General features: G+C 36.6%; 1 protein-coding gene across 20 annotated transcripts in view; it reads left to right on the top strand.

The window, feature by feature from the left end:
- Positions 1–1,095: 1,095 nt before the first annotated feature.
- Positions 1,096–25,884, top strand: part of celf4 (CUGBP, Elav-like family member 4) — a 257,804-nt gene continuing 233,015 nt past the window's right edge. For all 20 annotated transcript variants that reach the window (XM_073934465.1, XM_073934456.1, XM_073934464.1 and 17 more), the window contains exon 1: positions 1,096–1,378. The gene's annotated coding sequence lies outside the window, so the exon portion shown is untranslated. The remainder of the gene's footprint in view (positions 1,379–25,884) is intronic.

Raw genomic sequence — 25,884 nt, 5'->3', positions numbered from 1 at the left:
TTTTTTATTAACTCTTTTGTATTATTATGCTTTAAACAACTTTCATTCATTTATGAATCAGGGGTGGCCACAGCGGAATGAACCACCAACTTTTCTAGCATATGTTTCATGCAGTTGATGCCCTTCCAGCTGCAACCCATCACTGGGAAACACCCAAACACATACATTCACACACATACACTACGGACAAATTAGCTTACCCAATTCACCTATAGCGCATGTCTTTGGACTGAGGGGGAAACCGTAGCACCTGGAGGAAAACCGCACGGACATGGAGAGAATGTGTACGCAGAAATGCCAACTGATCAAGCCAAGGCTCGAACCAGAGACCATCTTGCTGTGAGGCGACATTGATACTCACTACGCCACCGCATTAAACAACAGATAAATGACAATAGAACAAATGCCAGGGTGACAGAAGAAGGTAAATAATAATAACAGTGCAAAAAAAATAAAGAAATAAAGTGTATGAATAGTAAATAAATTATAAAGTTCTTACAATTACAAGGAGGACCTTTAAATTTATCAAAAATTTGGAAAACAAAGCACAAATGGACTTTTTGAATGACCTTTCTATGAGTACTATGTATAGTAAAAAAGTAATTTTTCAGTTTATTATAAAACGAAGTGAAACAGTTTTTTTTTTTTGGGGGGGGGGGGGGGGGGGTTAGGGTTTACAAATGAATATGAAACTTAATCAACAAAATTAATAGATTAATAACAAAAACTTCATTATTCAGATTATCATAATTAAAATATCCAAAAATTAAAACAACAAAAATGTACATTTTCAAAATGCTAATTAAAATTGAAGACTATCTTTTTTATATACAGGCAGAAGCATCATACCATACATACCAAGGCTTTTTAACATTAACACAGTGCCAAAAGATTTGGGTACAGTTTCCAGATGCAAATAAAAAAAACAATGTATATCAATATCCTTTTTTAGTTTACTGAGAAAAGGTTTAACTGGATAGAATTCATGAATTAGTTTAAAAGATATTTATTCTATCTTATTTGTAAAAAAAAAAAAAAAAATACTCACAAGAGCTTGGGTGGTTGATTAGTATTGGCTTGGGAAATGTCATCATCACACTTCTCAACCAATGAGAGCATTTGGGGCGGGCCTACTGTAAGTGCTGCTGCTGGCCTGCTGCTCTCATACGAACGGTACAATAATGTAGATAAAAGTAGCAAACTCTTTAACGGACATTTTCAGTTAACGGTGAAGTTGTTAAAACCAAAGTTACATGTCATTACGGCAAAGCAGAGTATTCATATCACCGGAGTGCTTCAAGTCTGAAGTAGCATTACTTGAATGCTGTACACAACGTTGATGCCAGCAACTCAAGCACCCAAACAAACAGAGAACGAGGTAACTTTCGCAGACTACTTTGGAGAGTTAATTTACATTACCAGATGATAAATAATCTAGTCGTGTGTTTTAGCAACTGACATGGTGGAGAGGAATACGTAAATGCTGAATTGATAAATGCAGTTGATTTTGTTTTATTTTTATGTTTTTTTATTTGCTATTTATTTTGGGGACTGAGATTATCTAAAGGAAATTCGGTACACACATGTTCTCTACAGATTAACTGTGTACTGCACAGTAAAACATTGTTGTTCTTTCCAACAGTTGACATCTGCTACAGAATGGACTGTTAGTTGTTTTCTGATAGAATGAAAGTTTTTTTTTTTTTTTTTTTTTTGCATGTTACAAAATACATTTCTGAATGCTTACTTGATGTTGTTTGCACTATCCCGTTATAATGTTACGATCCAGCCTCTGAAATCTAAACATAACTTATTTCTATTACAAATTAGGGAACATTTTTATGTCCTGGCTGTGGCAAATACCTTTAGTTGTCAATTCAATTTGATTACACCATTTAAGTTTAGATTTAATTTTTTTTAACTGCTAAGATGTTATGGGAATATGATTATTTGTTGTTTATACATTTCTCAGTACTTTTAAAATATAAATGCTTAATGCACTTCTTTTAAAATCATTTTAGTTTTTTTATGCAAAACAATGCGAATAATTTCGATTAAAAAACTGTATCATTGCCCAGCACTACAAAAAATATTTAGTTTCTTAAGGGAGCAGGGTTCCACACAATTGTTTCATGCTGTCCCAACACCAAATCGATTAAGGTAACCTAATTGTGTTTACAAGTTTAAGTGGATTGAGATTAAAACAGTTAAGTTGGTCCACAAAAATTTCAAGAATTTTGTTGATTTAGCTCATTTTAAAAAAGTAGTTTAAAAAAGTAGCAGAAATATTTTTTATGTAATAATATTGAATTTAGTAGATTTTACATTTTTATACCAGCCAAACTAAAAGAAATACGACTTTCTCTGCAAGAAAAATATAATAACAATACAGTAACTAGGTATAATATATAATACAGTTTTTCAAAATTATGTAAACATTAGGTCAGTGCAATATTACAAAAAAAAAAAAAAAAAAAAAATCACAGTACATGCTTCATATCATTTGGCATAGATAATTACTGAATATTATTTAACAATCCATCTAGGAACATTAAGATTTTTTAACCACTTTATTTTAATATACCAACATCACTAAGTAAATAGGTTTAATAGTCAGAAACAAAAACATTTAGTAGTGGTAGTAAAACTTTATTGTCCTTGACAGGAAATTTGTTATGGGTATCACCATATTGTTGCAGACATTTCATTAAAACAAACAATAAAAAAGTACAAAATTTAGTATATACAATAATTATAATGCTAATTAAGAAAAACTATTGATAAATAAACCCACTGAAACTGCTACAAAGGATCTCTTATATTGGTTCAACCTACACTTTGGGACTATACAGTATATCTCCTACCAGAGGAAAGCAGTTTTATAATGTGTAGACGAAACATGAGTTGGATTATTCAGAATCCATTCCACCTGATTGAGGACACAATTCTCATATAAAACTTAAGAATTAAAATATTCATCATGCCCAACAATTGTCCATCCTGTCTTAAAGAGATGCATCAACTTAGATTTACACTGTACAGATAGGTTGCCAAACCACACTGTGATACCATATCTAACAATGCTTTCCAGAACAGCTTTATTAAACAACATCATAAGCTTCTTGTTAACTCCAAAAACACGTAACCTCTTTAAAAAATACAATCTCTGGTGTCAACGAGAGCAAACCCACTTAATGTGTGTTTCCATGTAAAAGAACTATCAATGTAAATGCCCAACTACTTATAGGTCTCTGACTGCGTAATAGGATGGTCGTGTAACCAGTTTAAACAAAATGTCTGATCTCTTTATTATAAAACAAACAAAAGTGTTAAAGATACTCTTAAACTTGATAAATAAATTGCTACAAAGTGTGTGCACTGGTAAAGTGCTAATGCTGAATAATCAAAGCAGAGTTTAAAGTGTGAATAATAATGATACAGTAATCCTCAATTTCTGTAAACAAAACAAATTATGATAATCAAATCTTTCAATTAAAGGATCCAACATTATTCAAATACATACTGCAACATTACAAATTGTGAAGTTGGATAACCTAATAACCCCTATTATAAAAATTATTTCAGATGGAGGTGCTAGTGGCTGGGATGCACAAGAAAAGAAACCAAAAAGCCAGGGCCGGTATAAGATTCTGATGGTAAAATAACCTTGGATAAAAATATAACAGTTCCACAGTAGTATGATTACTGATCTAAAATATATTCTTTTTTTTTAAATGTCTGAGTAAAAAGCAGAACCTTTTTCCCTTTTGAACACACTATATTTTATTTTAAGAAAAATGTATAATATTTTGCATTAGTAAACATGTCAGGCTAAATAATTCAAATAAATAATTGACTACTGTTTGCTTTGTTAATTTTAAAAACACTGATTTCTTTACAATTTAAACCAGCATCTTTGGATATCTGCTCTGCTGGAGATACCATTGTCCTAAAAAACTAAAATATATATAAATAAAAAATCGTACATATAATTTTTTAATATACGACCCATTGTATTCTCCCTCTTAATCCTCTCTTTAGATCTCTTTAGATTTGGGAATTTACAGCTGATAGTAACTAAACTAAAGCGAATGAGCGAAAAAAAATTCAACCCTCTCTGACTTGTGTATATTTAGTTATTGATATCATTTATGTTGCCATTTTATTGTTACTGTTATTTCCAGCCTGATCTCAAGAGAAAACGTAAGTATTTGACGTTTTGTCAGTACGATTTTAAAAAGGAAGCATGGCACCCAACCCCACCCCTAACCCCAACCATCATTGGGTGATGAGCAAATTGTGCTAAAGTGTACGAATTCATACGAATTAGCCACTAAATGAAAAAGTTTCGAATTGCAGTGAGATTGCGTTGGTTATTTCCATATATTTTATGAAACTTTTTTTTTTGTATTGTGTTCTGTTTCTTTTATAGTTTGTAATTAAGAAAAATGTTTAGCAATGGGAAATGTACACTTTCTCAGGTGAAATCATTGTACTGCATATATTGCTACTAAAATTTTGAATAAACAATCTTTTATATACTATAGAAACAGTATAGCAGAAAAATGAAGATCTTAAAACCTTGACTTTTCCAAACTGCGATATACCTTGAAAACGGTTATCATCTCATGCCTACTGGCGACGTCCTTTTTATTTGAAATCCCCTCACTGCTGCTAGCCACCTCACTCATTTTTGCATGTGTTGTTATTGTGACCTGAAGTGATAAGCGCGAGAGCCAGGTTTCCTTCACCATTTAATGCACTTTGCGCTCGCACTCCCCTGCCATCTTTCCGTAACTAAGTGACAATCAACCATTTTTTCAGAGGATGACAAACAAACAATACATTGCTACAGCTCCGATACAAGTTCATGGAGAAAAGTAAAAAGTGATGCAGTGTTTGGATGCGCTGTGTTGTCTGAGGTAATTAGTCTGCCACTATTAGTGAAATGTGTATATACCATACAAAGTTTGAAGCAGATTAGTTCTACTTGCATGAATCATGGTGCGTTCACGGCATTCGGAAAAGTTTAGATGTTTTCCAGGTGTGCCTGGAAAATCGCACCTCCATTGAAAATGACAAACTTACACCCTAAGCTTATTGGCATTGCTCCCAACACACATGCTTAGCAGCCGCATTTTTAATCTCTCGAGTTAAAAAAATCTGAACTTCAGCTGACATTCGCGCCGCGTTAACCAATCAGAAGCTTGCTCTTGTGGGGGCATGATTGTGACGTAGAACCAGTTGATGGTGTCCCGGGAGAAATCCTCCAGGTGACACCGACAACAAGTCATCAAACTGGGCTTGGCTCAGTCAGAAGCACCCTTGAAAGCCTCCATGATCCAGGTTCAATTTCTGGAGGAGTTTATGAGCTCACAGAGCTGGATGCACCTCTGAAAGTATGTAGTGGACTCAGACACGGTCCTAAACGTACCAATGCTGTTTTTCAGCCTTCATAAAGTACATAAACACTGGTATTTTCTTCACAAACTTACACCCTAAGCTTATTGGCATTGCTCCCAACACGCATGCTTAGCAGCCGCATTTTAGTAAAACTATAGCGATTCATAGTAAACTTATTTTTTTTTATTGAGACTGACAATGTGTTTGAGACTGACTTGTGTTTGATCAATTAATACCGATACCGATTTTATAATCCAGCCCTAGTAAACATATATTTTACTCTGTATGACAATATTTGTTCAATTGTATCTGTTTCCCCTGAGATGATCTGTGTAGTCCTCTAATGCTGCGTTCACACCAGATGCGGAACGCGCGTCAAGCGCGAGTGATTTACATGTTAAGTCAATGCAAACGCGCGATTAGACATCCTGCGGCGTGATACGCGCGAATGGCGCGGCGCGAATGACGCGAATGGCACGGCACGAATGACGCGAATGGCGTGGTGCGAATGGCGAAATGAGCATTTTGCGCGTTTGACGCGCTTAACGAGCGTTTCACGCAAATCTCTCGAGTTAAAAAAATCTGAACTTCAGCGGACATTCGCGCCGCGTTAACCAATCAGAAGCTTGCTCTTGTGGGGGCATGATTGTGACGTAGAACCAGTTGATGGTGTCCCGGGAGAAATCCTCCAGGCGACACTGACAACAAGTCATCAAACTGGGCTTGGCTCAGTCAGAAGCACCCTTGAAAGCCTCCGTGATCCAGGTTCAATTTCTGGAGGAGTTTATGAGCTCACAGAGCTGGATGCACCTCTGAAAGTATGTAGTGGACTCAGACACGGTCCTAAACGTATCAATGCTGTTTTTCAGCCTTCATAAAGTACATAAACACTGTTATTTTCTTCATAAAATCCATGTTAGCCATTTAGCAACAAAGCTACAGTCACCGGGAAGACAGAAGCCCTGTCCATCACGCGAATCCGCGTCTGTTCTGAAGTAAACTTTACACGCGAATTAAGCGGGGTTGGACGCGCGAATGAAGCGAGTAAACTCAAATATTCACGCGGCTATTTACGCGCAAATAGCACGATTTATCCGCACTTTCCGCGTCTGGTGTGAACACAGCTTAAAAGCATTAGTTTCAGTGGGCATTTTTAAAATGCAAAACCATCTGAGAAGCTACAACATCTCCTGTATTCCCCACCTTCAGATGCAGCATGCAGGTATCACCTTATTTTTAGAAGCCACAGATCATTAACACCAAGAACGGATTTCATCACTTCGGTGTCACAATTAAATTCAAACTAATTCCTCATTTGTGACGTTTCCTGTTCAGTGTTTTGTGGAGATTCTGCAGTGCCTTTCAGCAGATTTGCCATGTGTGCGCACATATCAGGTCGGTCTAATCTAGGTAACGGCGGTCGCCTGGGAAACGTTATTGTTTGTGGGCTTAATTAATGAGAAATATTAGATGGCGGACATTAGCACAGCTGGAGTTGCTCTCTTTCTACCTTGTTAACCTCTTCTCGCTCTCGCTCCATCACCTCCATCCCCCCGTCCTCTCTCTTCATTACATGTTCATCTGGCCGTGCGGCTCGGCTTGGTGCGTGCCGCTGATACGGCAGATCGAACAGGACAGGTGTTTTCCGTTTCATCACCGGCTCTGTCTGAGGTTGGGGCAGTTGGAGGAGCGGAAGAGGCGAAGGGAGGGGGGCAGACAGTCACAGGGCTGGCAGTTCATCGTCTGCATGCGGCAGAAGCCTAACAGACTTCCTGACATCCCATCGATATATTGACAGCCGCTGTCACTTGGGCAGCTTTAGTGATGTGCAGAGCTCTGGCACATGAGGCTGATGGCCTGGCTTCGATTGCTTGTGTGTCTTTTCCGCACCGTCTTAAAACCAACAGCATTCTGGGCAGGTCATTTTGATGGCGCTCGCTTTGCCAACACTTGTGCCAGTTGCTCGCTATTAGATTAAAATGGGCTTTTTCATCTCAGAACATCCCCAAGTGTTTGATGTTTTTTTTTTGTTTGCCTAGCTTTGTGTATCTCCTTTTGTCTGTTTGTTCCCTGCGGTAGATTTAGCCATTGATTTCACAGTAAATCATGCTCATCAAGGAAGTCTGGATTACTTGCGCTCTGAGTTTAGGTCTGAACGTCCAGTTCCTTTTGTTCTCCATCTTCCTCCAACCAATAGGTATTGCTCCATATAAATTACTACTTAACAAGCTCACTGTTTTCCCAGCAAGCATTTGTTTTGTGTGTGTGTTTAAAAGATGTTTAATAGATATCCAAGCAAAGACGAGTTGGGCAAACCAAGGCTAAATTTTGAATTTCAGTGGCGTCCCAGCATGCACAGGATGTCAACATGACATCAAGATTGACGTTGTACATCAACGTCGTGAGGACATTGCTTTTTGTTTAGAAATAAAAATTGGGTTGATGTCAGAACCCAACGTCTCATTTAAAATCAACCAAATATCAATAGCCCCTTTCACACATACAGACCATACTGGTAAATTAATTCCAGCAATTTTCCTGAAAGAGGCATTGAAGGAAACGTAGGAACGTAGAAAGAAAATTGCCGGAAAGAGCATGTTCGCACTTACAATGTGCTGATGTGAGATGCCAATCCAGCCAATCAGAACATTTAAACATTCACATCCACGCTGTTTATGAAAATAAAAGCCTTTTTAATAGTTTTCCAGACACATTTAGCTGCTAGATGTTAGTCAGATAATCTTTCTATGTTCCTTCTTAATGCCAACTGTGTAAACAGTTATTAATAACATGCTTATGATAAACCGCTGTTTGTTTACCTTCAAGCTCTGCTTCAGTTGCTTGACGCGTGTGTATGTGGACCAGCACACACACATATTATGTATATCTCAACATGCGAAAGTGCTCCTCTAAATGTTTTCATCAAAGTTGTTCATAATACTTATTCATCCACCGAATTTGTAAATGTTAACAAATGCAAGCACTTAGTTAATGATGTCAGAATTTACAGGTATTTTGGAATGGATGTGTGAATAATCTTTTCCGAAAAAATTCCATAACATCATTGCCTGTGTGAACAGCAATTTTTTTTTTTTACCGTTAAAGTTCATTTCTATGCAGTAATAATGCGGAAATGCTAATGTCTAATGATGTTACAGCTTGACGTTGTGTGGACGTTACCACTATGATGTCAATCAGACATTGGATTTTATTTGTCATACTTGATGAATATAAAGTTGATTTAAGATGTTAGCTCGATGTTGGATTTTAGTCACTTTCCAACACAACCTAAATCTACCAAATATTAACGTCATTTGACGACATTATTGGATGTGAAAATAACGTTGTCCATAGATGCTAGCTAGACATTGAATTTTGATCACCTGACACCAAGACCTAAATCTAACCTCATATTAACGTCTTATGACGTTGTGTGCCTGCTAGGTATGTTTACTTGGTTTATTTTACAGAAAATACCCTTTTTGGTATGGCAAAATGTGTGAAAATCCATTTATTTGTCTAACATTTAAACTTAAATTAATTATCTTTTGACTTTGTGAAAGCTTAATGAGATATTTTTAAATATAATTCATTTTTATATATTTTTTTTTACATTTATTAAAATATATTGTATACCCTTTTTTAATCATTGGTGTTAGCTGCTTTAATTTTTTTCCCCCCTAAAATATTATTTCCATGTAATTAGAGTAAAAAAAAGAAGGATAATGAAATAAATTAGAAGGATTGTTTTATTTTTTATTTAAGTTTGTTAAAGGTCTTATTTAATGAGGTTGGATTTCACTGTATGCACCAATTTTTTAAATCTGAATGGATAGATTCAGTTTGCATATACTCTAAACATTGTATTCTGATTAAAACATCCCTTTATTTGTGTTTTATATACATTCAGAAATCTGAATACTATTATTGCACAAATTTAACATCACACTTATGGAGACTGCTTAGATGTGACACCAACAGAGCTATAAAATAAAATTGTAAACAGGCAATGTTTTCTGATTATGTATAAATATAACATACAAATAGACTATGTGTGCAATAATATAAGCACTCCTTTCCAATGTGCAAACAAAGTCATTTCTCATTCATACAGTGAAAGGAGAAAAATACTTGCTTTACATGCTGTATATTTACAGGAACCATGATAAATTTAAAGATACTATGATAAGATGAGTTCAGAAGAACTCATATGTTTGAAAAAGACAAATATTCAGATGCATAGAACATGCATAAAAAGGCCATCTTGCATTCTATCAAATCAGTCTGAAGTCCATTCACTACAGTGTGTTTTTTGGAACAGTGCCTCTCCCGCACTGAGGAAGTTTATCAGTTTGTTCTCTTTGTTTGTTTCACTCTGTGCTTTGTTCTGAGCAGAGGCGAGAGTAGAGTGCTTTTAAATCCAAGCGACGTCACGGTCTGAGGAAGCTTATCCCTAGTAAGGGTGTCTGAGTGTAGAGTCAACCACGGAGAGCAGACCCTAAATTTCCGCTGACATTTACAGAAGGGCTGCTTCCAATTAACCTTCAAGTGTCTCCTCACCTCCTCGTGCTGATTACATTTTCCCCTAACAAACAGGCTAATTTGTTATTAGCAGGCTGTTGGAGAACTTGCGTTCGTTTCCATCAATAGGAAATTGCAATGGGGGGAGTGATTGCTCGGGTTTCTTTCTGTCAGTTCGGCTTGCGCTGTTCGATTTTCTTTCTATTCATCTGCTTTTGTTACAAGTAGCACCAATGGGATGCTCTGGTATGGACCACTGCTGCTGTGCACACTGAAATATACTCTCGGATTCCTCAATCCTCCCAGCCCTGCTATTTAACTCCACAGAGAGGGAGAGAATTGTTTTCCACCATCACTTCCACTCTCACTCAAACACACAGACATGGAAACATGCAGATGTTTAGCGTAGTGTACGGGGAGATTGATCCCGTGGGCAGGGAGGCGCAGCAGGGGTGCGCTCACACAGTTCTACCAGGCAAGAGAAAGTAAAACAGGGAAGGAAAGTAAAAAAAAAAAGGGCAGGAGGAGGGGGAGTGTATACCCAGCCTGCCTTGTGCTGCCCTGATAACGCTCTCCTCCTCTCCTCGCCGCAGGCCTGTGGAGGAGGGCACAGAGGCCCCTGCCTGCAGCAAAACCCACCCAGGAATCTTATCTTTCTTCCAGCCTGTGCTGCTGCCTGAAACCCCATCAGAAACCCAGGGACTTGGTCACTCGCCGCACACATGTACAGTTTTGCAGATTGGCCACATGTGCTGCAGATGCATACTAAATGGCTTGGTCAGAGAGACAGAAACCAAACCCTATAGCACATTCATCATTATTCATATTCTAGGGTTGTGCACTGTTCAGGAATGAACTGAGAATACCCTTTAAATTCTTAGTTAGTGTCAGGGTGCACAAATGCTACTGGAATTAGAAGTTGAATGACCAGAATTATTCGAGTTTTGAAATGGCTTTTGGTCTTGCCTTAAAGGGATAGCTCACCCCAAAATGAAAAAGTACTCACTATTTACTCAACTCTGCAACTTTGTAAGTTTCTTTCTTCTTTTAAACAATAAAGAAGGTATTTTATTAAGGTCTGAACATCCAGTTGCTTTTGTTCTCCATCTTTTTCCAACCAAAAGGTATTGCTCCGTAATAATTACTGCTTAACAAGCTCAGTTTTCCCAGCAAGCATTTGCTTTGTGTCTGTGTGTTTAAAAGATGTTTAATAGATATCCAAGCGGAGACGTGTTGGGTAAACCAAGGATAAATTTGGATTGTCAGTGTCCACCCTGCAGGCAAAGGATGTCAACATGGCATCAGATTAACGTTGTACCCCAACGTCGTGGGGACATTGCATTTTGTTTGGAAATGAAAATTGGGTTGATGTCAGAACCCAACGGCCAACCTAAAATCAACCAAATATCAATGTCTAGTCATGTTACAGCTTGACATTGTTTGGATGTTACCACTATGACGTCAATCAGACGTTGGATTTTGGTTGCCATACCAGATTTGTAAATGTCAGTATTTGACGTCAATATGATGTTGGTTTAAGATGTTGGCTCGACGTTGGATTTTGGTAACTTTCCAACACAACCTAAAATCAACCAAATATTAATGTCAATTGTCGTTATTGAACATCAAAATAACGTTGTCTTTACACACTGGCTAGACATTAAATTTCGGTCACCTGAGATCAAGACCCAAATCTAACCTTAAATTCAAGTCTTATAATGGTATGTGCCTGATGGGTATGTTTACATGATTTATTTTACATAAACGTCCACTTCTGCTATTGTAAAATGTGTAAAAATCCTTTTTATTTGATTTTTTTTAACTTTTAAACTTAGAGCAGGTGAATTTATTATCTTTTGACTTTATGAAAATGCATGACAGCTTAATGAGATTAATATTTTTATTTTTCAATATTTTTACATTTTATTTAATTTATTTATTGTTTTACATTTACTGAAAGATCTTATATACCCAATGCTAAAAACTGTAACCATTGACTTCCATGGTATTTGTTTGCGTTATTGTGGAAGTCAGTTGCAGTTTTGAGCTTTCTTTAAAATATATTTTATTGCAGGTTGCATTGCATTTTTTTCTATTTTATTCAGCAGATAAAAGAAACTTGTAAAGATTTGAAACAAGCAAATGGTGAGTAAATGATAACAGACTTTTTTATTTTGGGGTAAACTATCCTTTTAACTTGTTACTTTGACAATGCCATTTTTAAACGAATAGATTGACAAATGGAGTGAACAACTTAGATGGATTAATGGAATTGTAAATGGATGGACGAATAGAACAGCTTAAAAAAACGATGGAACAACAGAAAGATGATTAATGATTGAAAGAAAGATAGATTGATGATATAATAGTAAATATTCTTTTATCAGTGTTGGATTGGTGGATTGAATGACAGATGGGTGGATGATTGTCAGATGGATGGATGTACTGATGGATGAATTGATAGAAGAAAGACAAGTAGATGGGAAAATTTAGAAAATTAATGGAACAACTGAAAGATGGTGTATGGATCAATGACAAATAGTTTTATAGATGGAACAATAGTTGGAAGATTTACTGGAAAATGATGGATGGAACAAAGTATTGATACTGTGACAAGATGGGTGGATGAACAACAGAAGGATGGGTGGAATGATTAAAAATATGGAGAGCTGATTAAAAATGAATGGATGGAACTGCAAAAATAGATGGTTGGAACTGCAAAGATGGATGGCATGACTAAAATGGATGAATGGAATGGAAGATGGTTGGAGATTAATGGGTTGATGGGTATCAAATTAATGATAGTGGATAAACAATAATAGTGGAAAAAACGGGTTTTCAGATGGTTGGGTAAAAACAGATGGATGGATAGATGGAATTGCAGATGGGTGGAGATTAATGGATGAGTACATGCGAATGGATAAAATGGAAGATGGTTGGGTGAGTAACTGATGGATGGATGAAATGGCTAATAGGTCAATAAGAAATAAAAGGATTTATGGATGGATGGAGTGGCAGATGGTTGAGTGAATAATTAATGGTTGTGTGAATAACAGACAGATGGATGAAAAGAAAAAGTGTTGATGAAATAGCGGATGGATAGATGGATGGATGGATGGATGGATGGATGGATGGAATGGCAGATAGTTGAGTGAATAATAAATAAATAAGTGGATGGATGTATGGAATGGCAGATGGTTGAGTGAATAATTGGATGGATGGATGGATTGAATTTCAGATGGTTGGTTAAATAACAGATGAATGGAAGGATGGATGGGATTGGAGATGAGATGGTTGGAGAATAATGGATGGATGAGAATGTGGATGGATGAAATGGCAGATGGTTAAGTGAAAAATGGATGAAAAGGAAAAGGGATGGTGGAATAATGAATGGATGGAATGACAGATAGTTGGAGATTAATGGATGGATGAGTATATGGTTGGATGTTTGGGTGAATAGCAGATGGATGTATGAAAAGGAAAAGGGTTGGTGGAATAATGAATGGATGGATAGATAGAATGGCAGTTGGTTGGGTGAATGATGGATAGTTGGGTGTTTAATGAATGGATGGTTGTGTAAATAATGAATGGATCAAACAACAGCTGTATAGATGGATGATGAATAGACAGAGTAATAGTTGGATGGATGGAAAGACAGTTGACGGGAAGGAAGGTATAATAGGAAGGAAGAATAGACGGATAGATTATAAATTTCAGTTGCAATTGAGTAAATTCCTCTTCCTCTCATTCCAGTTTAACTTCTTACCAATTTAATTCAAATTCATGAACTGAAAAATATAACAATTTCTAACATCAGTACTTTGCCCAACTCTTTTTTTTTTTCTTAAATTCATAATGTATCACAAACTATTACCCTACGGGCTGCCATCTTTGCATGTGTGTGACAGTCGTGAGTTTGTCAGTGGCGTTTTCCTCCTGTTGGTTTGGTGGGGCATCTGTCATGCTGTGAGCCAGGTGACTCCTGCCTGCTTCCCCACTCTCCTGAAATGCGTATTGACATCTCGCTTTGCTTCTAAACTGTGTCTTGACAAGGCAGGGGGATCCGAGCCAAAAGGAACAGACTGCAGCTGTGTTGCTTTACGAAATCAGTTTTTGGGAGCCTAACCATACAAAGCCTTCATTTTAATCATTCCTGTCTTGTCCTGATGATGATGATTCTGACAGATTACATGGAAAAACGAGATGGACCTTCAGAAACAGCAGATTGTCAATGGCTAATTGCTTGTCGTGTTTGTTTGGGTCTGTTAGGCCCATTGGTAAAATTGCTGATTCTGCTTAAATGCTAAAGAGCTCCTGTAGCTCAGCTGGTGGAGTTGCGTGCTGGCAATGCCAAGGTCATGCTGTATACATGTACACAGTAGAAACTAAATTTGTATTATTTTGCAAGAGCAAGGAAAGTGTTCATAGCATTTCTATTATATTTTTCTTTTGGAGAACGTCTTATTTCTTTTATTTTGGCTGAAAAAAATGCTAAGTTCAATTTTATTGCCCCCCTTTTTTCGATTAGCTACAGAACAAACCAATGTTGTTCAATGACTTAGCTAATTAGCCTAACTTGCCTAGTTAACCTAATTAATCTAGTTAAGCCTTTAAACTGCACATTAAGCTGAGTACTGTTTTGCAAATTATACCTAAAAAAATATTTTGTACTGTCTTCAAAGCAAACACAAAAGAATTAGTTATTAAATATGAGTTAAAGGGCACCTATGATGAAAATCTTCTTTTGTAAGCTGTTTGGACAGAACTGTGTATAGGTATAGTGTGTTTACAATCATACTGGAGTGATACCGCAACATGACGTGATGTAGGAGTGCGGTTTTCCCCGCCCATCGAATTGATTGACAGCCGCATATTAACATTTCTCTGTAGTAACACATATAATAATATCCACAAGACAGGACATGCGCAAAGCAGCTGGGAATAAAAGATCTGTTCAGCGCTCTGTGATCATCAATCATCATTATATGTGATAAGTTTTACAAGTTAAAAACGTTGCATTACGCGGTTTTTATCATCTTTATCGCAACAGCCGGGTGTCAGTACAATTATAAAAGAAGACACTTCAATCCGGGATTGTGGATGTTTAATCAGGTTTATTTTGTATGCGTGTCCTGTCATATTTGCAAAGTAAACGCGTGCGCTGTGTGTGTCTGTGACTCATCATTGCAGAAAGTCTTTAGTTAACTCCACAACAAATACATCATAATAATAGGGAAAATTCTTACTGTAGTATTTCTTACACACATACGTGAGATCTGCTTCCTTCCTGTCTGTGACTGTGCTGTTTATCTGATGCAGCTGAGGTGGAGATTGAGGCACACTCTGACAGGCCCCTGAGAATTGTGGCCAGGGAGAATTGGCATTAAAGGCACAGGCCACAAAAACAGCTACATTGTGTTCAGAGCACAAAATCCAAACTTCTGAAACTTATAATAAGTAATCTTATGGGTATTTTGAGCTGAAACTTTACAGACACATTCAGGACACATAAAAGACTTATCTTAAATCTTTAAAAAAGGATTAAATAGCTGCCCTTTTAATAAAATGTATATGTTTAAAATGTGTTTAAAAAACTTGCAAATTATTTGGAGAGTGAGAGCTTATCAGGGCTTAATTTGTGCCGGAACTAGGCATGGGCCGGTATAAGATTCTGATGGTATGATAACCTTGGATAAAAATATCACGGTTTGATGGTATTGTAATTACTGCTCTAAAATATATTCTTTTTAAATGTCTGGGTAAACAACAAAATGTCAGGCCGAATAATGAATCATTGACTTCTGCTGTCTTCATTCGTTTCAAAAACATATAAAAATGTAAATAAATAATCTTACACATACCTTAGGAATGGTATAGCATAAAATTTTTGCAGTTTTAAAACCTTGACTTTTCCAAACTGCAGTATACCTTGAAAACAGTTATCGTCCCATGCCTAGCCAGAACACGCTGGATTTGGCACCTCTGAAATCTGATCCGGCACCTCATTTTACCAGTTTTCCCCTCCTCAACCGCCCTCCTCCCCCGTCTGCTGTTCACTTCATACAGCGACGCCCTAATGGTGAGTTCAGACTGCATGATTTTGACTCGCCGACAGGTTTTGAGAAATCACTGACAAATGCCTGAAAACACAGGCAAATTGGTGCTCGTGCACATGAGTGACAATCACACAAGTCAGAGACCTTAGAAGTTGAAAAACATGCTTTAAACTATCAAAGACGCAATCTGAGAGAATCACCAATCGCCGATGCCTGTGAGATATTTGGCGTGCTAATTATCTAGAGCTGTCAGTGATTCACATCATGCCGTGTGTCACTTACAGCCAATGCGAGAGCAGCATTCACTTGTGTTTGTTCCTGCAGGCCAGCGGGAGGTTGGGGGAGAAGTTGAAAGTGCTTACTTTTGGTTTATTTGGACCCAAGAAATGGAGGAAAAACTAGTGGAGGTTTGACTGAAGCACCAGTGTCTGTTTGACATTTCATACAGAAAGTTAAAAAGAAGGTTGAGGAGAAATTGCTAATTCACTTCAAACCCAGGGGAGCAAATACGTACATTTTCGACCCCATTAAAATTAAGCACTGTAGCTTATATAATAGAGATAAAAATGCTTCTGGAAAGAATTGCTTACCCATACTTTAACATGTAACTGACAACATTTGAATAAATTTCATCTAGAGGAAGGGTTTTCGACTTTTTTGAGAAACTATTTGGTGTGTCAATGTAATAACTGCAGTTTTATGTTAACAAGCTCTGTCATTTTATGTCACTCTGACCCAGAAACATATTTGAGCTCTATAAACCTCAGTACAAATGAATTTTTTTTTGTAATTGCTTTGTTACTATGTAATTTAAACCTTTGAGGGAGGTATAAATACTTTAAATGCTGCCTTTTCTTTTAGTGCAAAAACTTCATGTGTGTTTTTGGGTCGAAGTGACCTAAACTGATGGATCAGGTAATATACATTGATATCACTTACTCTACAGTTTTACAAGACTGCTGTTTTTTTCATCAAAGCTGTACTGTAAAAAATGGTAGGCTACACACAATCAATTTGGGATGGGACAACATAAAGGAATTAATTAAACTTATTACTTTTTCCAAATTTTGTTGGATTGAACACACAATAATTAAGTTGTCTCTCCAAAAAGAGTGTTGTTTCAGCTCATTTAAATAAGTTGTTTGAACAAACAGAAAACAACAGATTTTTAAAGTGGTATTTAATTATTTTATTTTGAATTATTTATTTACATTTTTCTTTAATGAGAAATGACTACTTTCACATACTTGGCATGCACGAGGAAAGCTATTTTAGCTGCTTTTTTGTTTTTTGTGTTGTGATAAGTTAATAAATGTTGTTTACATGTCAGCTATGTACCAGAAACTTGTATTCAAATAAAACAATGTTTTTCGTAAATTCTTCAAAAATAATCCCTGCTCCAGAAGATACTTGAATACTGTATTCATAAATTCAGATTTTATCTAAACTTTGCATTTCCACCACGAGATCATTTTCTCTTTTGGATTATTCGTTTGAAATTAATCAAAATAGATAAATTATTCAATTGTTGTTTATTTTTTATTCTAATTGAGCTACACTATAAGTCAATTTAGGGCGAGGCAGTGGCGCAGTAGGTAGTGCTGTCGCCTCACAGCAAGAAGGTCGCTGGGTCGCAGGTTCGAACCTTGGCTCAGTTGGCGTTTCTGTGTGGAGTTTGCATGTTCTCCCTGCGTCCTCCGGGTGCTCCGGTTTCCCCCACAGTCCAAAGACATGTGGTACAGGTGAATTGGGTTGGCTAAATTGTCCGTAGTGTATGAGTGTGTGTGTGAATATGTGTGTGAATGTTTCCCAGAGTTGGGTTGCGGCTTAAAGGGCATCCGCTAAAAACTTGCTGGATAAGTTGGCGGTTCATTCCGCTGTGACGACCCCGGATTGATAAAGGGACTAAACCGACAAGAAAATGAATGAATGAATGAATAAGTCAATTTACCATCAAATCATTATAGGCTCAATGTGATTAAATCAGCCTAGGGTGCGTTTTTCAAACAATGATGTAACTTGCAGCTAAACTATCATAGTACCATGCATCGTTTGGGAAAAGAACGATGTAATGACGAGTGTTTCCCAAAAACCGCAGTTTCTTTATTACAGATCCATCGTTTAAACCATATTAGTTATGATGTAAAATGCCCATAATGACGCTCTAGATGGGGTGGAGTAACAACTTCTTTAGAGAAAAATCACGCACTAAAAAAAATCCAATATTAGTTTTGGTAAAAACATGCACTCGTTTTCCATATTAATTTAAATATATGTAAATGGCACATACAGAGTCTGTGTTTCCTTTACAAATATTTTTGAGAACATTACATATTCTATTCTAAAACATAAAATCACTTACAAAAGCTAACATGCATTCTAATATCATATATAAATTATATAAATAAATAATGAGGCTATTTATTAAAAAAGAAATTTATATATTTATTATTTATTAGAAAATGGAAAAAAATTCTACTTTAATATGATGATTATTATTAAGTTGGATGTTGTTTATTTATTTTTTATTTTTTTGAAAAGTCTACTTTTACAATTTGACATGCAAACCTCTGCAGAAATGTTCTAACCAACAGGCCCATGTCATATACAGTACAGATACTTAATAAATAACCTACTATGAATTAAAAGCATTAACGTATGCTATTTTTTGTTTTCACAAGCTTTGGAGATATAGCGTAAATTCCACATGTAAATAATAGGTCAACCATAGCTTTCGGCTGCATAAAAAATGGCATAAATGTTTTCAAAGTGCACTACGAAGGGAACACAATTGTCAATATGAAGATTGCTAAAACTGAATGGTAAAAAAAACTTTGAAAGGAAATTACAACTAAGAGAAATTACTTTAATGCTTTTTTTTCAATCATTCTATGTTTAAATGTTGGAATGTTCTAAACAAATAGGGCATAGGAGGGATAACTGGTGATAGAACACAGCCAGGAACTATGCTTCTAACTACAGCTCTAGAGGTGTAGTTGTAAGCGTACAAGTTTGCAATGCAGTTTGCGAATGTTTGCTTGAATGGTGGATTAGGGAAACGGCAAATCAACAAACTATGTTTGTATTGACGGAACTTGCGACTTTAGTTGGCTAATGATGGTTTTCAGAAACGCACCCCTGATCTCAAGAGGAAAAGTAACTGTTTTATGTTTTGTCAGTTTAGTGGCATATTCTATAAATGAGATCGTATAAACTTATGCAAATTAGAGATTAAATAAAAAAGTTACAAATTGACGTGACATTGCGTTGGACTAAACACAGTTAAAACCTGACTGCTCTGCTCTTTTTCTATAACCCAAATAAGCTGCATTTGTTGATTTGGTCTTACTATTTCCCAAAATGAGGTGGACTCTGTCACAGCACAAAATTCTTCAGACTGCAATGAATCAAAGTGAAAAACTGTTTGTCGCACTGAGCTTGCGGTTTAACATCTCTCTGGAGATGAAGCCACGTGGGCTCTCGCTGTTTCTCCAGTGTTTATATGGTGTTCCTGCAGCATCAGAATCCCCCCTCGAGCATTGAACAAATTACTGACGCATTAGACTGAAGATCTCTTTGTGTGTATGTGCAATTTAAGCAGCATACCAAGGGCCCAGGGGGCTGTCCCCAAACTTTATCTCTAATTAATATTGCCCCTCGACAACAACTTACAAAACACGTTCAGGCTATTACCGCTCGTGCAGCGCTTATTATGAGTGAAAAACATCAAGTTCAACAGCAGTCAGTGAGCTTTCAAGGCAGCCTGTGAGTTAAGACATCAAGGCGACACTAAAAGGGGTCAATGTTCTGGGATACTGGACACTTGACCTGCTTTTATATGGTAATTAGGTACATTCACGTACAACTCCCATATGGCTCAGGAGGAGATCTGATAGAATAAGAGCAACTGAGTCACCACCGCAGGCACATTTAGACACCTGTGTGTGTGTATATGTGTGTGCGTATGTGTGTGTGAACCTCTGGCCCCAGGAGACTACACTCATCAGGGGACATACTTGATGTTCCGTGTTATTTTCGGTGTGTGTGTGTGTGTGTGTGTGTGTGCGCATGTTCTTGTGACATATCAGGACATAAATGTGTAGAATGTCATGGGTATGACACACAGTGTAATAAATGTTGTTGATTTAATCACTAAAAACTGTACAAATGCTCAAAAAAGTATATGTGCTGTTTGTTCAAAATACATATTTAAAATAAGCCATAACAACACAATTCTTAAGGGATTTTTTGGAGACAACTTAATTGTTTTATAGGGATGTAAAGGTATCAGAACTTCACGGTACGATAATACCTCAGGATGAATGGCACGGTACGGTATTTATTGAATAATTTACAGGAAAAAACTAATGAAAAGACTCGAAAAAAGTGCCAAAAGTGTTAATTTACCTTAGCACTGAACATATCGATGACATACAAATTAGCCATCTATCTGTAGGTTTTGAAACAGGAACTTCAATTTTTCAATTTTAATAACAAAAACTATTAAACCATATAAAAATATAAAGTTTTAATTTAGTATTGTTCAAAACTAATCACATTCAACATTTAATCACTCAATCACTTAGATAGAGATGGATTTTTTAAGGAAAATTATCATATAACTATGTGATCTGGTAAAAGCTGGGATCTCTGGACATGTCCCCTGCAACAGAAAAAAAAAACCCTCTCATTTGGGACTGAGGTTTCTGGGACAGAGAGATATGATTTAGCCAAGGTTGACAGCAGTGGGTAACGTTGTGCATTGTCTTTCCACCACTTGAGAGGACAAGCAATAAGTGAGATAGAGGTCTCTTTGCGGTACAAGTCAATGTCTGCATTAATCTAACAAGTGTGCTGTGTTCTGCAGTCCCCATGACTGTTTTTAGTCATATTCCCCGACTTGTATTTCACCGCAGTCTGGCAGTGCCTGCATACTGTTTTTTTCTTTGTCTGTCACCTTTTCTACTTTTTCGTATCTTTTTAGAAAGAAACCGAAATGCTTCCACACATCCCATTTAAAACCTGCTTTAGGTTCGATCATTTCCAGCTCTTTTTCTTCCCCGCTACTAGCAACACACTCCATTTCCGCATTACTGGATCTGTAGTGACAACAGACTGCAAAGGATGATGGCCACGCCTGGGCTGATAGGAATTGTAGTTCCCGCTACCTCCCGTTCGCTTCATTCGCCTAAGCAAACTTTTCTCAGAAAAATAGTTTTATTGAGTCATGCGCCTACGGTAATATTGAAAAAAATTACTATTGCGGTATGACGGTATTTACAATATTGTTACATCCCTATTGTTTTATGTTCCAGCCACTTAAATTTGTTAAAACTCACGAGTTAACTAATTCCTTCATGTTGTCTCAACACAAATTGATTGTGTGGAACCCAGCATTTTTTTGGATATATTCAGTATAATGTTTATTGCATTACTTTAGTGTCATGTGTATTACCATGATGATGACCTTCTATCTGCTTGTTAAGTCATGACGTATGGAAGGGTTATTTCATTAGTTTGTCATGGGGGCCAGTTTATGAAAAGCATCCCAAATTAGGGGCCGAAGAGATATGACTTGCAATATGAGTGATGACACAGCAGCATATAAGAGCCCAAATGTTGGATTTTTGCTCCTTAAGACACCCACATTGTATTTTTCTACATTGAAATGTTAATATATTGTAATTTCAAACTACATAATATCAGTGCATTGTACAATAGGCTTTTATTTTACAAATATTCAAATGTTGTATTTCAAAGCAGCAAAAGCAGAGCCTTGCTGAAGTAGGCTTCTTCTACATTCAGAAACATTCATATCTTATGTTTTAAATTGCATAACAATTAGGGATGCAACAATTGTAGATTGTGGTTGTACGATATTGCCTGAAGAATAATCAAGGTTTCACGGTTATCACGTCTAATGTAAAATTAAGCTTTATATTAGTTATTTAAATGAACGGTTGTTATCATCTGCATACATACATAATCATTTTAATAATTTGTAATAATTCATCTAACATATCTTTTGTTTACATTGCACTGAAAGCCATGCACAACTCTCACCGTTATGCGTTTTGAGATGTTTTCTACTTGGTGTGTCTGGAAGGCGAGAGTGCATCGCTCCGCTTGCGCACACATATTGGGGAAATATTCTTACATTGGAAAAAATGAACTTGCACGCTGAAAATATGTGATATGTGAATGGCTCGCTGCTATAGTTAATCCAATGCGTGTGCGTATCAGCTTTGGTGTATAAGATTGTAACTTTAAACTAGCGCACAGGTGGTATAACTTTGTTTAGTTGCAGCAGTTTCGTTCCGTGCAACAGAAACGCAAAGTTGAGAAGCCTTTAAGCTTAGGTATCTAAATGTTTTTGGCTGTTCGTGTCACTCACTCACTTGTGATGTCAGGTGACTCATGCTCTTTGCAGCCTTCCGTTTAATCGGTAAAAAAATGGTAGAAACATAAAACAAATTTCAGTAAATGACTGTATTTTTTGTCATAAATCAAAGTTTTGAAGTGATAACATATACTGTACATGATTTGACTTTGTTACACAGACAAAAACAGAAGAATAAGCAGGTGTGGATGAGAAAGCCATATGATGAACCAAAGCTCATAGCAAATTACTTTTCCCACAAGCAGAGAAGCACACTAACATATAGAAGTGTTATTCACATGACTATTAAAAACCATTATGGATGTAACGTTATTTATCAACATTTGATGTAACAAAACTCTAATGTGCACAACTCAGTAGAAAAAAAAAAAAAAAAACAGAAATGTCAACAAAAAAAAGGCATAAAAATGTAATGCAGAGAATTCTGGTAACACAAAATTATGGTTATTTACTGTAAATACGTTCCATGTATTAAGAAAGCACACTGTTAAATGGATTACCGATTTTTACCATAGCATTTATACAGTTTGTTTTTTGGTTAGCACTGTTGCCTCACAGCATAAAGGTCGCTGGTTCGAGTCCCAGCTGGGCCAGTTGGCATCTCTGTGTGAAGTTTTTCCCGTGTTGGTGTGGGTTTCCTCTGGGCGCTTCGGTTTTCCTCACAGTCCAAAAACATACACTATAGGTGAATTGGATGAACTAAATTGACCATAATGTGTGAATGTATATGAATGTGAGAGTGTATGGGTGTTTCCCAATACTGTTTGCATAAAACATATGCCGGAATGGTTGTTGGTGGTTCATTCCACTGTGGCGACCACTGATAAATAAGGGACCAGGCCAAAGGAAAATGAATAAATAAATGAATGAAATCAAAAACTTTTTTATTATGGTAAGGCTATGCAATAAACAGGTTTTTTACAGTATTGAATACTGTACGACTATGTAGAGTCCTCGTAAACTATATATAAAAGAGAGTGTGTGTATATACAGTATGTGTGTGTGCGATAGACATATGGAGGTCATTAGGAGGAGGGAGCACAACTGGAGATGGACCTCAACAGCTGTGTCCATATTACATACATCTGTTTCTCAGAGAAAACTCAGTGTGATTTAAAGGAAGTGGGTGAACACTCTTATGTAAGCGGCTCCTGCAACTTTCCTCGCTTTCCGTCAAGTTACCAAGGAAATAACCTACTGATGTATCACATGGCAAAGAATTTCTTAATGAGTTGCATTTTACTGGATTTCTGCTAATTAAGATGTTTGAGAAGCCAATTACAGTAAATATCATCTTCCTCTGCCTCCCTAATTACAGATAGAGGAGGTGGAAGGATTTGAAACAGAATAACGGTCCCTTATAAAAGATTTGTCCTTTCATCTTAAGGGTTTGTTTGCGGACCTTATTTGCATACTCTAGCAGTTGCCAAATGAGAAACAGAAAGCTAAATGTGTGTTTTAAATGATATTTTAAACCAGAGCTGCAATTAGGCCTCACAAAATGTTATGAAAATTGTTATTAAAATTGCTGTAAGTTAATAAACTTTGTGTCAGAGGTGCCTTTTCTGCATTTATCTGCTTGAAATGAATTTCAAACTAGTCTATTTGCGAATTAATTAAGGAACATGTCCATGGAAATGCTTCAAAGTTTAAAGCCTTAACCCCCCTACAAAAAAACTTAATGTCATTCAAATTCCATAAGATTTGCATTCATTTAAAGGGTTAGTTCACTCAAAAATACAAACTCTGGTGAAGTACTCTCTCTCTCAATTCATTTTAATCCCTTAGACCTTCATTCATCCATCTTTGGAACACAAATTTACACATTTTAAATGAAATCCGAGAGCTCTCTCATCCTCTATAGACGACAATGATCACAAGACATTCAAAGTCCAAAAAGAACCAAACAAATTGTCAAGGCATTGCATGTGACTTCAGCTGTTCAAATGTAATTTTACAAAGCTCCAAAATCACTTTTGTGGGCTCAAAAAAAAAAAAAATCTTTGTTCAACTTTGTCAATTAAATAAGTTGCTTAATGAACTTTTTGTGCTTGTATTAATGGTTCATTAGATCACAAGATTCAGTATACAAATTAGATGCGATAGAGTGTTGTATAAAAAATACAACACGTATAGTCTGCAGTGATATTTTACATTCTATTACTTTTAATATTAGTACATTTGATTGCATATTACAATTTAAGCCTTATTAAAGTTAGAAACATTATTTAGTCGAGCATTTTCTGATTTTCTGTGATGCTGTGTTCACACCAGATGCGCCACGCGTGGATAAATCACGCTATTCATGTGTACATTTTTTGTTTACTTGCTTCATTTGCACATCAAATTCACTTCACAATAAACACGGATTTGCATCATGGGCAGGGCTTCTCATGGCTTTTATTGAGAGATTAGCTGTGTTTATGTGCTTTTGGAAGGCTGAAAAACAGCGTAGATTTGTTCAGCGCCATGTCGAAGTCTACTAGATCCCAGCTCTGTTAGTTCATCAACTCCTCCAGAAACTATACCTGGATGATGGAGGCTTTCAGCTGATTCAGACTAAACCCAGCCTAGTTTGATGAACTGTTGTCCGGTGTTAGCAAGAGAATTTTCCCTCAGGACACCAACAACAGGTGCTACATAATAATCACGCCCCAACAAGAGAAAGCTCCTGGTTGGTTTACAAGGAGCGAATGTCTGATGAAGTTCTAATTTTTCAAGTTAAGCGATTCGCGCGTTAAGCGTGTCAAATGGGCTAAACGCTCAACTCATGCCACTTAATTCAAGTGAATCACGCCACAGGATGTCTATTCGCATTTTTGCATTGACTGAACATGTAAATTATTGCGCTTGACGCTTCATCCGTGTCTGGAGTAAACGCAGCATATGAGAAAATGCACGGATCCAATATACTGATACACATATTTTCTTTCTCAACCTTGTCCATTCATTTAAACATGATGTAGCTCGCCCAAAACTGATAATCTGCTGTTATTATATTGATCCTTGGGAAAACCAAGATGTAGGTGACTATTTCTTCATTAGAAAAGACTTCGAGAGTAAAAAAAAACTCAATGGCTACTGGCAAAACTATATTAAAGAGGTTTATGCACAATTGAAAAGTCTGTCATTATTTACTCTGCCATTACTGGTTCCAAACACTGCTGAACACTACAAAAGAAACACTATGGAAGTCAATGGTTACAGATTTTCAGCTTTCCTTAAAACATCTTCATTTGTGCTCAACAGAACAAAGAAACTCCATAAAGATTTGAGTAAATAGTGAGTACATTTTCATTTTTGTGTGAACTGTCCCTTTAATACTCTTAGTTCCTGATGATACATTGAGGTTATATGAAGTGAAAAGAGTCTATGCAAGAAACGGCACATTATTTACAACATTATTATCTTTAACTTGCATCGTCGACAAACTATCCTGTGTTTGTATATCGTCTGGCCTCCTTTCACTTTATAGGAGACACTCATTTGTTAGACATTGTAGTA

This window comes from Danio rerio, chromosome 21, assembly GCF_049306965.1.
Source record: "Danio rerio strain Tuebingen ecotype United States chromosome 21, GRCz12tu, whole genome shotgun sequence".
Lineage (NCBI taxonomy): Eukaryota > Metazoa > Chordata > Actinopteri > Cypriniformes > Danionidae > Danio > Danio rerio.
This window is presented reverse-complemented; position numbering and strand designations above follow the sequence as displayed.